Here is a 17429-nt window from a genome sequence, read left to right on the forward strand (position 1 = left end):
AGTTGATATGGCCATGCTTATTTAAAAATCATGGGTCAATTTCATAAATTATGCCTAACCATGTATTGCCCTTTTTTGCCATATAATTTTGTTTATACTCACTGCAGAAAATTGACATGACATACATCAGCTCATATGAACACAGTTAGAGTTATGTTGACACTGTGATGTTCTTCACAATTTGGAAGGTTGCATAATTCATCTGTAGTAATCGGCTTTGGATAACATTAACACATTATTATTTAATAGCACGAATACAGATTCGTGCATGAACAATCTCAAAGACGAATATCATATCATTAATATTATTCATAGTTATAGTATTAGAATTCTAATAAGGAGACTGCAAAAAAAAAGTCATTCCGAGAGAATCTTAGATAGATAGCAATGGGGATGACGTAATACAAATTTGATCAAACTTTTCAAGCTGATATGCATAATGATGATCATCACACATTACATGAGACGTATTGCCCACGTAAAAGAAAAAACAAGAATGAAATACAACAGTTTCCTTTAATGCCATACATGATTTTATAGCATATGTTTCGCTTGTTCAGATTTGTTTCGTGTATTTATTATTTTGTAAATTTTTACAAGTCGCCTTTTAATGAAATGCAATGCACAATTTTGATTGACTGTTTGGTTTTAAAGATAAGAGAACAAACGGATATTTGAATCGCATATTTAAGATAAGTAGAAGACTGACACCGATTTTTTTTTATGTTACTGCTGACCAAAGACTAAAAGATAAATAATTCCAGCTTACTGGTTAATAGCAAGAAACAAAGTTTTTTTAAAAGAGGTATATGCTTGATTTTCATATGATGAAGGTATAATCTTTCAATCAGTTTAACTGAGGTCCGGAGCTGGCATGTCAATAACTGCAAGAAGTCCTTTGTTTACTATTATGTATCATTGCCATTTTCCTTAGTTTATTTTGTTACTTTTTCTGACATCGGACTAGGACTTCTTTTTTATTGAGTGCGTATAACTGTGTGTGTCTTTATTCTACATCGGCTAGAGGTATAGGGGTAGGGTTGAGATCTCACAAAAGATGTGACGTTTTGCGCCTGACCAAAGTCAGGAGCCTTTGGCCTTTCTTACTTTTTTACTTTAAATTTAGTTCATTACAATTTTAGATGTAGGAGACATAGACGCAATTTATTAAAGCGTCATCCACACATTTTGGCAATTTATATTCAGAAATTGGGTTTGTGTTCTTAAATTATGATATGAACTAGCATTTTATATTTAAGAGTTTCATTCAAAAAGAACATGCACAAAATTGTTGTTTTCATTGAATCCCATATATTAAATGTTTTAGTTTCCATAACACTGTCATAAATAAACTCATCATAGATACTAGGATTGCACTTTTGTACTTTGTATTTTGTATAAAAGACTCATCAGTGACAAAAATAGTTAAAAAGGCAAAATAAAGTACGAAGTTGAAGAGCTTTTAGGACCAACAACTTTTGCCAAATACATCTGAAGTAATCTATTCCCGAGGTAGAAAAGACTAAGTATATAAAAAAATCAAAGTTTTGAAAACAGTTAATGTATTATTTTTATCATATCAATAATGGTACATAATTTAATATCATCGTCAAATCTCAGGACATTTAGTATCTAGTGTTTTATGGTTGGTTTAAAGGCTTGTTTGGTTACATTAAAACAAGTCACCGACTTTTCAAACATGGTAAAACAAGGAGCTAATATGCCATAATACTAGTAATTCAGAACGACTCATAAACTGCTCAGTTATCTAATTTTTGGAAATTTGAAAAGTTGATTCTTTTTTCTGAAACATTGATTATTATGACAATTATTAACCCTTGTCTCGATATATTAGACTGTTGAATAAAACTTTTAAAGTTTGGTGTATTATAGGTGTGAATAACGGGGTTGCCTTGGTACGTATCTGAAGTCCAGGATTGAGGTAGATATTTGTACGTGAAAAATATTCCATTTGTTCTTCCGCAAATAAGATTTTTTATGTAAAAATGACATCTTAAAAACGATATATATATATATATGCATATAGTTTAATTTTTTTTTATCAAGTTTATGATGTACATGGTTCTCCGCTTGCTGATATAAATGACTGTGAATGTAGTAATCGTATAATTACTGAGGAAAAGTCGAAATGTCGAGTTTAAAAAAAGTCAAAATTTCGACTTTGCTAAAATTAAAAATTTCGAGTTAGAGTCTCAATTTAAAGATTTGAATTATCACAATTTTGTTTTGAGCCGCAAATTTAAGATTTTTTTAAGACTTTGAAAAAAAGTTCACTATTAATTTTATTTTTACTCTGTCGTTAATATGTTCCGTATTAAGTAAACAATAATAAATTATCGATTTTTAATTAATGATTCACTGAGATTTGCTTTCTTTTAGGATAATCTTAATTTCCATTTCACTTTTGACAAATATTTTCACTTATGTAATTATTATAAGAATAAGGAGATGTGGTATAATTTCCAATGAAACAACTGTGAACCAAAGTTCAAATGAAGTGGGTGTATATGATTAATTGCGTGTACTTAATCAGGTTAACAACTTATTTTACCAAAGCGTGTATGTTTGGTTATGCATGTTTACTGTCTATAGCTCTGCAACAATTTCAATAATTATTAAGGTGACAATTAAAATTACATATCGTTATGAAACTGAGCAGTTAAAGAATATGACAGTTGTTATCCATTCGTTTGATGTGTTATCAAAGGTACCAGGCTTATAATTTAATACGCAAGATGCGCGATTCGTCTACATAAGACCCATCAGTGACGCTCCGATAAAATAGTTATAAATCCAAACGAGTACAAAGTTGTAGAGCGTTGAGGACCAAAAATTCAAAAAAGTTGTGTCAAACACGGCTAAGATAATCTATGCCTGGAATAAGAAAATCCTTTGTATTTTGCAAAAAAACATACTTTTGTATTGAGGAAATTTATAAAAATGACCATATGATATTCATGTCAACTCCAATGAATATTCGTTTGATGTGTTTGATCTTTTGATTTGCCATTTGATTAGGACTTTCCTTTATGATTTTTCCTCGGCGTTCAGTATTTTTGTGAGTTTTCTTCTCACCAAGATTTCGAGACTTAAATTATCAATTTCTGTTAAACAAATTCTTCATCACATCTGTACGGAATGTAATGAAATAAGGCCACAGTAATTTGCCGAAGTTCTAATCTGAACAATCGATCAAGAAAACGAATCAATGCAACACACAGGAAAAGAGCAGACATAGAGGGAATTGCATAAACTCTGACAAGAGCAAACTGTTTTTTTTTCGACAGACTAGGCTTCTAAATAAACTCATCATAGATACCAGGACTAAATTTTGTACATACGCCAGACGCGCTTTTCGTCTACAAAAGACTCATCAGTGACGCTCGAATCCAAAAAAGTTAAAAAGGCCAAATAAAGTATGAAGTTGAAGAGCATTGAGGACCAAAATTCCTAAAAGTTTTGCCAAATCCAGCTAAGGTATTCTATGCCTGAGGTAGAAAAGCCTTAGTATTTCAAAAATTCAAAATTTTGTAAACTGTTAATTTATGAATATAACCATATCAATGATAATTCATGTCAGTACACCACTCATTCAATATGTTATAATAGGGAATAGGGCACAGACGGTAAACATAGATATACATTAAGAGAGAATCGTTATCTTTACCTATAAAATCATTTATATAAAGAAACTGAATAGTTTTATGGTTATATGGTTAAATAATTAAAATATGTTGCCAATGTGAGTTCCAAATGTTGAACTTTTGTATAAATCATCCACCGTTCAGATATTTCAAAAGTCATTCACATGAATAATTACAACGCCTCTTACGGTCGGCGTCTTCCTAACTTAATGTTAACGAAGAAATGTAGATAGCAAGACCGTAAATGTTAAAAAGTCACCTATGAGACAACTAAGTTACACTCAATAATACATATCGTTATATAATATCTTACTAACAGCTTTCTGGTGGTGCCGTATTTGAAGCTGGATATGTTACTCTTCCGGAGCACCTGATATCATCACCGGATGTTGTTTCATTTGTGTTGCTCAATCTTTAGTTGTGCGCAGTAAATAACTGTTGTCTATGTTTTGGTCCTTTTTGCCGTTGTCAATTCATTTTTAAGTTTGAACATCCCTTTGATATCATTCGGTTCTTTTTCGCAATATCGGTTTGACAAAATCAATATACATTATAGAATTAAAATAGCTGCTATATATTTTTTTGCAAAAGTGTCATGTGTGATTTTTTTTTACCTTATATACAACAGGGAGGTATGTTCATGTTTTTATTTTTCTCGACTTTTAAGATTTAAAATCGGCCGATTAATTCTATAAGTAAAATCTTACTTCATAATAAGTATATCATTTCATAGTGAAGAAATAAATCAAATATAACAAATTGTTTGATAATTTGATTTAAATGTCATTTTCCAATTAAAACTATATGTGAAAATTGACTTACCTCTATTTGTCGTCACTTTGTTAACTATTCTCATATAAAGCTGTTAAACTAATTGGTTTACTTATAAACTAAGCAACAAACGGTTATAGGCATTATATAAAATTAATTGCAATTTTATTCCATTCATCGCAACATTAAGAGAAGAACCGTATTGACAATGTCCTAATTGATTATTAGCAGAATTCTAAGACATTTTCTCTGATGTTAATGGTTGTAACACTGATCAGATCTCTGCCACTATTATTCACATCCAACAACTTTTTCTTATATAGACACAAATCTTTAATGATTATGGTTAATTCGGTTGAATCTTTCATTTCAGATCATTAATTCATATTTATTATTCACAATGCCATACCAAAGAGTCTAAGTGGGTTAAAATATTAAATAAGATGAAAATAAATACATTTAAATGGATTCTGCTTTAATATAATATTTTTTTTCTGTTTATAACTGAAAATCTGTCTATGTATTTCAGACCAATCAAATTGAGTTTGAGAATGATTTGTATAAAAAACGACGACCTTTGGTCGTTTCGGATGCATCCAATTTATAAAGTGTTATATTAAGAACATTGTATTGTTATACTTTTACTTTCCGTGTACATTTTCATTTCAGATTTCTATTTTTGGTTTGGTTTTGGTTTTGGTTGAACTGAACACGTATTCCGTTCATTGTATATTATTATTATATTCCCTGTTATTCAAATAAACAAATATTTGTATCTAGGTCTTAGATAGACTGTATTTGTTTATTAATTGATAAGTGCTTAAATTTCAAGTTCGACACATGTTATGTATATGCTGGCCAATAATCCAGTTGGTATGTTAAATAACCTATCTATAATTAGATATTGTTTATTTCTCCTTTACATGCACGCATATGCACGAGACATTGTTTTAACGTCCAATGCTGACTGAGTATGGCTACGTATACATGTATACTGCCACATGTGCACCGGACAAGAAAATTCCAAGCGACTGTAATTCGTAATTTCCCCTTGTATGGTTGACTTTATTCATCTGAATGTACATGCACTGAAACCAATAGTACCGTTATATGTTAATACAGTCACTTAGTCAATACATATGATTGTGGTATGCTACAAGGTCGAGGGCATTCCAGGATAGCCGGAATGTACATGTAGTGCACCAAACAGTACCTGTAGATGTGAATACAGTCACTAAGTCAATATGTAGGATTTATGGTTGTTATAGTATCAGGATAAATTCAGGTTAGCCATGACTCATACCACATCTTCTTGACTTTATAGCAATTCAATAACGACTAAAGATGACTATCGTGGTTTGTTATCAGCATTAACAAGAAGATTTGTACTCTTCTCTACAAAACAGCTCGATTAACAACAAATACCAACAATATCGGATAAGCGTTTCTAAATGACCAATGCTGACGATGGCTTCTGCATTGACCATTATTCTTGGTATATGCACTTCTAAATTCTGAACACTAAATCACAATGTAATCAAAGATAAATTGGAGATGAGTGATGACGATGGCTACTGCAATGACCAATATTCTTTGTTCTTTCACTTTAAAATTCTGATCACTATGTCACAATGTTCATCTGCTTTCAAACGTGAAATTAAATGTTTGTACTGGGTAAAAGTTCACAACCTAGTGAAATGTGTCTAGACAAGAAATTAGTCAATTAGAAATTTGAAAGGATTGAAGAACACTTAAGAATAATAGAAGTAAGGGATAAGTTAGCATCACAAATGAAATAGTTACAAATTGTCAACGTATTTTGACACCGTTTTCTAAAGCTGTTTTACCTAAATCTTAAATCTTGTACTTAGTACCTAAAGTTTGTTAGGTAGGTAACCTTTTACCATTGTTTTAAGCATTTGATTTTTTCAGGAACATAACTTTCAATAAAATAATTGATCAGCACTGATTGCATCTTGTGCTGTACAAGACATCGTTGATATAACAGGACTATGTAAAATGTGTAACAAAAATGAAATAGAAAGTGAATTTCATTTCCTTATTAAATGTGATCTATTTAATAAACTTCGAAATGAACTTTACTCAACCATACCGGCAAATAAACATTTCTATCACTGCCACACTGTGAACAATTAATACAATTTCTAATTTATTTTTCAAGAGGAACAGCTAAATATATCTTACAAGCTTTTATAAAACGCACACACTGCATCTATGTAAATAATTAAACTACAGGACTCTACTATGAATTGGTTTTTAAATTTTTATTTTTAAATGACTTATAGGTCCAATGGGCCGGGTGTACAAACATGTTTATTGACAAATATTATTATTATACTGTATCTATTCACAATGTCACTATAATAAACACATTTGTATTTGTATATGAACTACAGTATATGAAAAGAAACATCTCAAATCAGTCATACAAAGAATGTAGGTTTCAGAGCGCTTACAATGCATTTTTTTTTTATATTATTCATATTCCATAGGGGCATCACTCCTTAAAAATTATGATTTGGCATAGAATTTTAAATTTGTACATGACATTGCTGAGTTATACCTTTTACTTTTAATTTCATACATATTTTGAAAGAATTGTACACATGAGAACGCTAAAATGACCGAACGGAGAGATGGACAACCGTTTGTTGTGCCAATGCCCCCCCCCCCCCACCCCACCCCATCCCCACCCAGTTCAACGTTTAGCAATGGCGTGCAATATAGTGAAGCAAATAACAAAAGTGAAAAGAAATTGGTTCAATCTGAAGGTAAATTAAGAATCTACAGAAACTACAGAAATCTTTGAGTAACAATAGTACTTACTTATAATTGAACTTACTAAACGAAATATCCTAAATATTTTTTCGAAAGCATTCATATTACTAATACTGTCTTTAATCTATAAAACACAAGTCAAGCTATAATCTAACGAAAACAATTTTATTTTGATAATAAAGAGAAGACGAAAGATACCAAATGGACATTCAAACTTATAATTCAAGAAAAAAAACCTGACAACACCATAGCGAAAAACTAAAAAGACCAGAAGATAAACAACAGCATACCAAACGAAACATAGAAACCCCAAGACTGAGCAACACGAACCTCATCAAATCAGTGGTGATCGTGAGTGTTTTTGAAGAGTAAGCAGATCATGCTCAACGTGTTGCAAATGCAAATGCAAACCTGATGATAAGTCTAATTTGGTACGTCCCATTCGGGGGAAAGATACTAAGTAACAGGATTGTGGCTATTACGACAATTGAAACATATCGGTCGTCATCTATGAAACAGATATTCCATAAACATGGATATAGGTTATAAAGTAATGATATGCGATCTATTAGTATTGCTATTGCAGATTACTCAAAGAAATGTCGTTTGATACTCTGTACTGTATGATTTGTATAAAAGTTGCTTCCAAATTAGCACACCTAGACTCATTTCACAAAAACACTTTAAAGATCAATTTTTATCGAAAGTTTTTTTGTGAAAAGGAATTGCATAGTCAATTTCAGTACTTTTACAATTCGCAACTGAAAACTTGAATTTTCATGTAGAGTTTACATATCTATTAAAATTGCTAACATACATAATTATTAAAGGAATAAACTCCATATTTTTCGGAATTTCATTTTAAAATCATGATAACTAGTGTAAAACCGAATGTACTCGAAACCGATTGAACAATCCGAAAAACAAATCGTCCTTATTATGGTTCAAATACAAATATTTGAAATATAAAATTGGACAGTACTGTACCAGGAATAAGATAAATAGAAAGGATCGCCTAGGAACACCAATTCCCATTGATTTAAAGGAAGCTAGTATAGTATTCTTTACAATAAAGACAAGCAGCTGAATACAACGAGATAACATTCAGAACTTTCTTCTTCAAAATAGTAAGGTCTAACACTTATAGGGGAGATAATTTAGTAGTTAATGTAGTAAAGTGAAGTACGAGATAAAGGGTTTTGAAAACGAAAAAATATAAAACTTTGGAAGGCATCGATCAAGAACGAATAGTTAAACCTTTGATCTGAGATCAATTTTGCACAACCGATGTTTATAACAATAACCCAATTTTACTAACTGGAAACTTACAGACGAAAGGTATTATTGTAATCCTGCAGGTACCAAAACAATTGTTATTGGGCAGATCATACAACCGGTAACTTAAGGCGGCTCACGGGTCTAAATGATTTTTTTAAATTTAATATAGAATTTCTCTATATTTTTCTATAAATGAACTTTATCTTATACTTAATAGAAAAATGAAATAAAAAAATGGGGTCACCGTTCATTTACGCTCACAATCTGCTTTCGAAAGAAGCATACATTTTTGTTAATGTCCTTTTTTTCTGTTGAACTAATTAGAGAAATAGCGGTAATATCGAAATAAAAAAAGAACTAAATTACAGAAATCGCTAAAATTTTATAATTATTTCGTTTATGTACAGCTTATTCGAAAACAACAATAAAAAATAAAGGTCACCGATGAATTAAAAAAGATATTTCAATTTTAATGCCAAAAAATGGCATTTTTGCACCAAAGGGAGATAATTTGGAGCTTTTTAACTGATATCTACATTTTAAAAGTCCGCTGGGGCCAACACGAATTGATTTTTTGGAATGATTTTTGTACCACATGATAAAGTAACAACTACTTAAGGTAATAAATAAAATTTGTAATGAAAATTTAATGTTTAATTTTTTTCTGAAAATCTTATACCCGCGAGCCTCCTTAACAGAAAGAAAGTTTCATTTTAATGATGACAGACTACCCAATTACCACAGTAAGTAATGTATAAAACCTTTTAATATCAATAATCAGACTGAGATGAATTCATAATTGAAACCCAGTTATAAGTATAAGAAAGTCTGCTAAATTGGAAAAAGAACTTTATTTGTCTAGTTGATAACGTTGATGATCATGTCGGTTCATTAATCCTTTCTTTAACTATTGTTAAACTTCCAGAGATCTACATAACTTCCAAATGCTTCAGACTATAAAAAGTTAGTATACCGATGTTCAGTCAATATCTTTAAATAAAACATTTAACAGAAACAAATGGTACTAAAATGTACTGAATTGATTGAACTAGAAAACAGATTTAAGACCGGGTACGTCGGTAAACATATCGGTATTTGCATGTTTCATTCTTCACATGATGCAAAAATGATATCAATAAATATAATCAACAGTAATATCCATATTCAAATCTCATAATTAGGCAAGTTTCAGCATTGGATCATGACACCACTGGTAATATTACAAGGCAAACACACATGGACATGTATGATCTGTTATATGTCTCTAATGAGTTAAGAAGTAAAAATAGAAAGGCCAATCAATCCATTATAATTTTATGATGAGTTTATTTAGACATATAAGAGACAAACCTATGAAGATCTTGATGTTATCCTAAGTGTATCGTTGACAAACATCGGACTATGTCCAGGCAAATTTTGATTGAATTGTAGAATAGAAACAATTAATTCCAGCAACTCAGTCTAGAATAGAAATGTGATTGTATTCCCATATGAAAGGGTCACTTGCGTTTAAAGGTTCTAACGTTTCAATGTCATTATTGGTATTGCATAATCCTAAAATAAAGCCGAACAATTGCACTATCATTTAATAATAAAGATTGCATTATTCATTATTTGCATATCTGAAGATAATGATACAGCACAAATTTAGTATGACATATTTGGATCTTTTGTCATTATTTGGCGTCATAGTGTTAGGAATAATTGAAATAACTATAATATAATTTAAGTTTTGTCTGCAACACTAAATTACAGAACACTGGTCATTGTTGTCGCTGTATAATCCTATTCCACAGAGTCCTGCATCATGAATAGTTATCCAAACGGATTGTTCAACAACTGGCTGTTTTTAAAGTAAGTTAATGAGAAATAAACATACTTGATTTTTGAAAACCATTATACTGTTCGATCATTTTCTGTAATGTTTTAAAGTCTGTGTTCAAACGAAGGACATATGCAATCTACATTATGTATTTTTAAAGAATAAAAGAATAAACAAACAATGTACGAGTATTTGCATCTGATTGTGATTATGCTATCAATTTTTTACGAAAAGAGACAAACTGAACAATAGCAATAACATGTTAATAAAAGAATTGTAGTATTCATTTCTTGCATATCTGAAGATAATGATAACGATATACTGCAAGTTTATAATGACATATTTGGATGTTTTGTCGATAATTGGCGTCAAAGTGTTAGCGTTTATTGTAATAACTGTAGTATGATTTGAAGCTTGTCTGCAAAATAAAACAAATAAACAAATATTTATATCTTGGTCTTATGCATAGCTGGATAGACTGTATTTGTTTATTAATTGATAAGTGGTTAAATTTCAAGTTCGACACATGTAATGTATGTGCTGGCCAAGAATCCAGTTGGTATGTTCAATAACCTATCTATAATAAGATATTGTTTATTTCTCCTTTACATGCACGCATATGCACGAGACATTGTTTTAACGTCCAATACTGACTGGAAATGGCTACGTATACACGTATACTGCCACATGCGCACCGGACAAGAAAATTCCAAGCGACCGTAATTCGTAATACCCCTTGTATGGTTGACTTTATTCATCTGAATGTACATGCACTGAAACCAATAGTACCGTTATATGTTAATACAGTCACTTAGTCAATACATATGATTGTGGTATGCTACAAGGTCGAGGGCATTTCAGGATAACCGGAATGTACATGTAGTGCACCAAATAGTACCGGTAGATGTGAATACAGTCACCAAGTCAATATGTAGGATTTATGGTTGTTATAATATCAGGATAAATTCAGGTTAGCCATGACTCATACCACATCTTCTTGTCTTTGTAGTAATTCAATAAAGACTAAAGATGGCTATCGTGGTTTGTTATCAGCATTAACAAGAAGATTTGTACTCTTCTCTACAAAACAACTCGATTAACAACAAATACCAACAATATCGGATAAGCGTTTCTAAATGACCAATGCTGACGATGGCTTCTGCATTGACCATTATTCTTGGTAAATGCACTTCTAAATTCTGAACATTAAATCACAATGCAATCAAAGATAAATAAGAGACGAGTGATGACGATGGCTCCTGCAATGACCAACATTCTTAGTATTTTCACTTTAAAATTCTGATCACTATGTCACAATGTTCATCTGCTTTCAAAAGTGAAATTAAATGTCTGTACTGGGTAAAAGTTCACAAACTAGTGAAATGTGTCTAGACAAGAAATTAGTCAATTAGAAATTTGAAAGGATTGAAGAACACTTAAGAATAATAGAAGTAAGGGATAAGTTAGCATCATAAATGAAAAAGTTACAAATAGTCAACGTATTTTGATACCGTTTACAAAAGCTGTTTTACTTAAATCTTAAATCTTGTACTTAGTACCTAAAGTTTGTTAGGTAGGTCACCTTTTACCACTGTTTTAAACATTTGATATTACAGGAACATAACATTCAATAAAATAATTGATCAGCACTGATTGGATCTTGTGCTGTACAAGACATCGCTGATATAACAGGACTGCTGACTATGTAAAATGTGTAACAAAAATGAAATAGAAAGTGAATTTCATTTCCTTATTAAATGTGATCTATTTAAAAAAAACTTCGAAATGAACTTTACTCAACCATACCGGCAAATAAACATTTCTATCACTGCCACACTGTGAACAATTAATACAATTTCTAATTTATTTTTCAAGAGGAACAGCTAAATATATCTTACAAGCTTACAAAACTTCATCTATGTAAATAATTAAACTACAGGACTCTACTATGAATTGGTTTTTTTTAAATTTTTATTTTTAAATGACTTATAGGTCCAATGGGCCGGGTGTACAAACATGTTAATTGACAAATATTATTATTATACTGTATCTATTCACAATGTCACTATAATAAACACATTTGTATTTGTATATGAACTACAGTTTATGAACTTTCGATGAAAAGAAACATCTCAAATCAGTCATACAAAGAATGTAGGTTTCAGAGCGCTTACAATGCATTTTTTTTTTATATTATTCATATTCCATAGGGGCATCACTCCTTAAAAATTGGGATTTGGCATAGAATTTTAAATTTGTACATGACATTGCTGAGTTATACCTTTTACCTTTAATTTCATACAGATTTTGAAAGAATTGTACACATGAGAACGCTAAAATGACCGAACGGAGAGATGGACGACCGTTTTGTTGTGCCAAGGTACAACGTTTAGCAATGGCGTGCAATATAGTGAAGCAAATAACAAAAGTGAAAAGAAATTGCTTCAATCTGAAGGTAAATTAAGAATCTACAGAAACTACAGAAATCTTTGAGTGACAATAGTACTTACTGATAATTGAACTTACTAAACGAAATATCCTAAATATTTTTTCGAAAGCATTCATATTACTAATACTGTTTTTAATCTATAAAACAAAAGTCAAGCTATAATCTAACGAAAACGATTTTATTTTGATGATAAAGAGAAGACAAAAGATACTAAATGGACATTCAAACTCATAATTCAAGAAAACAAACCTGACAACACCATAGCGAAAAACTAAAAAGACCAGAAGATAAACAACAGCATACCAAACGAAACATAGAAACCCCAAGACTGAGCAACACGAACCTCTTCAAAACAGGGGTGATCGTTGGTGTTTCTGAAGAGTAAACAGATCATGTTCAACGTGTTGCAAATTCAAATGCATACCTGATGATAAGTCTAATTTGGTACGTCCCATTCGGGGGAAAGATACTAAGTAACAGGATTGTGGCTATTACGACAATTGAAACATATCAGTCGTCATCTATGAAACAGATATTTCATAAACATGGATAAAGGTTATAAAGTAATGATATGTGATCTATTAGTATTGCTATTGCAGATTACTCAAAGAAATGTTTTTTGATACTCTGTACTGTATGATTTGTATAAAAGTTACTTCCAAATTAGCACACCGAGACTCATTTCACAAAAACACTTTAAAGATCAATTTTTATCGAATGTTTTTTTGTGAAAAGGAATTCCATAGTCAATTTCAGTACTTTTACAATTCGCAACTGAAAACTTGAATTTTCATGTAGAGTTTACATATCTATTTAAATTGCTAACATATATAATTATTAAAGGAATAAACTCGATATTTTTCGGAATTTCATTTTAAAATCATTATAACCAGTTTAAAACCGAATGTACTCGAAACCGATTGAACAATCCGAAAAAAAATTCGTCCTAATTATGGTTCAAATACAAATATTCGAAATATGAAATTGGAGAGTACTGTACCAGGAATAAGATAAATAGAAAGGATCCCGCTACTCGCCTAGGAACACCAAGTCCCATTGATTTAGAGGAAGCTAGTAAAGTATTCTTTACAATAAAGACAAGCAGCCGAATACAACAAGATAACATTCAGAACTTTCTTCTTCAAAATAGTAAGGTCTAACACTTATAGGGGAGATAATTTAGTAGTTAATGTAGTACAGTGAAGTACGAGATAAAAAGTTTTGAAAACGAAAAAATATAAAACTTTTGAAGGCATCGAACAAGAACGAACAGTTAAACCTTTGATCTGAGATCAATTTTGCACAACCGATGTTTATAACAATAACCCAATTTTACTAACTGGAAACTTACAGACGAAAGGTAATCCTGCAGGTACCAAAGCAATTGTTATTGGGCAGATCATACAACCTGTAACTTAACAGAAAGAAAGTTTCATTTTAATGATGACAGACTACCCAATTACCACAGTAAGTAATGTATAAAACCTTTTAATATCAATAATCAGACTGAGATGAATTCATAATTGAAACCCAGTTATAAGTATAAGAAAGTCTGCTAAATTGGAAAAAAGAACTTTATTTGTCTAGTTGATAACGTTGATGATCATGTCGGTTCATTAATCCTTTCTTTAACTATTGTTAAACTTCCAGAGATCTACATAACTTCCAAATGCTTCAGACTATAAAAAGTTAGTATACCGATGTTCAGCCAATATCTTTAAATAAAACATTCAACAGAAACAAAAGGTACTAAAAATGTACTGAGTTGATTGAACTAGAAAACCGATTTAAGACCGGGTACGTCGGTAAACATATCGGTATATGCATGTTTCATTCTTCACATGATGCAAAATAAAGGCAACAGTAGTATACCGCTGTTCAAAACTCATAAATCCATGGACAAAAAACAAAATCGGGATAACAAACTAAAACCGAGGGAAACGCATTAAATATAAGAGGAGAACAACGACATAACACTAAAATGTAACACACATAGACAAAATCCCACGAGAATAACAAATATAACATATATATATAACATCAAAACCAAATACATGAATTTGGGATAGACAAGTACCGTGACACGTCTTATCGCAAAAATGATATCATTAAGTATAAGTAACAGTAGTGTATCGATATTCAAATCTAATAAGTAGGCAAGTTTCAGCATTGGATCATGACACCACTGATAATATTGCAAGACTAACACACATTGACAAAGTAACAGTAGTGTATCGATATTCAAATCTAATAAGTAGGCAAGTTTCAGCATTGGATCATGACACCACTGGTAATATTACAAGACTAACACACATTGACATGTATGATCTGTTATATGTCTCTTACGATTTAAGAAGTAAAAATAGAAAGGTCAATCAATACATTATATGATGAGTTTATTTAGACATATAAGAGACAAACCTATGAAGATCTTGATGTTATCCTAAGTGCATCGTTGACAAACATCAGACTATTTTGTCCAGGCAAATTTTGATTGAATTGTAGAATAGAAACAATTAATTCCAGCAACTCAGTCTAGAATAGAAATGTGATTGTATTCCCATATGAAAGGGTCACTTGCGTTTAAAGGTTCTAACGTTTCAATGTCATTATTGGTATTGCATAATCCTAAAATAAAGCCGAACAATTGCAGTATCATTTAATAATAGAGATTGCATTATTCATTATTTGCATATCTGAAGATAATGATACAGCACAAATTTAGTATGACATATTTGGATCTTTTGTCATTATTTGGCGTCATAGTTTTAGGAACAATTGAAATAACTATAATATAATTTAAATTTTGTCTGCAACACTAAATCACAGAACACTGGTCATTGTTTTCGCTGTATAATCATATTCCACAGAGTCCTGCATCATTAATAGTTATCCAAACGGATTGTTCAACAACTGGTTGTTTTCAAAGTAAGTTAAGTAAATTTGGTGGGTTTCTATGTTGTGTCGTGTGTACTATTGTTTTTCTGTTTGTCTTTTTCATTTTTAGCCATGGCGTTGTCAGTTTGTTTTAGATTTATGAGTTTGACTGATCCTTTGGTATCTTTCGTCCCTCTTTTAATGTGAAATAAACATACTTGATTTTTGAAAACCATTATACTGTTCGATCATTTTCTGTAATGTTTTAAAGTCTTTGTTCAAACGAAGGACATATATGCAATCTACATTATGTATTGTTAAAGAATAAAAGAATAAACAAACAATGTACGAGTATTTGCATCTGATTGTGATGGTGCTATCAATTATTTACGAAAAAGACAAACTGAACAATAGTAATAACATGTTAATAAAAGAATTGCAATATTCATTTCTTGCATATCTGAAGAAAATGATAACGATATACTGCAAGTTTATAATGACATATTTGGTTGTTTTGTCGATATTTGGCGTCAAAGTGTTAGCGTTTATTGTAATAACTGTAGTATGATTTGAAGCTTGTCTGCAAAACTAAATCCTAAAAATTATTCCAGAACTTAATATATATGTTGCTCTAGATCTAGATAATGTTTGAAACTCGAACATAGAATGCCTAAAATATTCAAAACCTTAAAGAACAAGAAACTAATAAGATAAAAGCTATTTCATTGCATCTCTTTCTTAAATGTCTGCTACTTTTTAATTACAGTATATTTGATTTTTGTAAATGAAACAGATTAGACAATCAGAACGCTTTGTGAGTTATTCAAAATTGCTTCAAAGTAAGATAACTTTTATTTTCATTCTTTTATTTCAAGTTACAAATCCACAAATCTACAACTTGAACGTAGTACATCAATTATTCCATGACTATTAATTGCAGCAATGCTTGCACTCTTGTATATACAAAAAATGAAAATATATCCTTTGATAAAATTCTAGCTTTTGTTCTTCAAGAAATGATTGGCAGACACTCAAATTTAAATATGTTTTTGACTTCACCAGCCCAGTAGTCAACACTTCGGTGTTGACATAAATATCAATAATGTGGTCATTTTTATAAATTTCCTGTTTACAAAACTTTGAATTGTTCGAAAAACTAAGGATTTTCTTATACCAGGCATAGATTACCTTACCGTATTTGGTCTAACTTTTTGGAATTTTATATCCTCAATGCTCTTTTTTTTCTTGTTTGGCTTTATAAATATTTTGATATGAGCGTCACTGATGAGTCTTATGTAGACGAAACGCGCGTCTGGAGTACAAAATTATAATTCTGGTACCTTTTATAACTATTTGACAATGTAAATAAATGGATGTAATAAATAAGATATTAACTGAACATTATTTTTATCTCAGAGTTCAACATAAAATTCCTACTTATTTGTTTACCTAAGAATTGCAGTATTCATTATTTAAATACAATTAAGAATTGAAATGTGGAATTGGAATGTGTCAAAGTCTCAACAAACCGACCAAAGAGCAGAAAACAGTAGAAGTCCACCAACGAAGCTTCAATACAGTGAGAAAATACCTCATCCAGAGGCGTGCTTCAGCTGGATCCTAAACAAGAATGTGTACTAGTTCAGTGACAATGGACGTCATTATTAAGTCCGAAGTATATAAATGAACTGAAATTAAAAAATCATACAAGACTAACAAAGGCCACATGCCCCTAACTTGGGACAAGCCAAACACTGCACATTATTAG

The sequence above is a fragment of the Mytilus edulis genome, chromosome 4 (assembly GCF_963676685.1).
Source record: "Mytilus edulis chromosome 4, xbMytEdul2.2, whole genome shotgun sequence".
Lineage (NCBI taxonomy): Eukaryota > Metazoa > Mollusca > Bivalvia > Mytilida > Mytilidae > Mytilus > Mytilus edulis.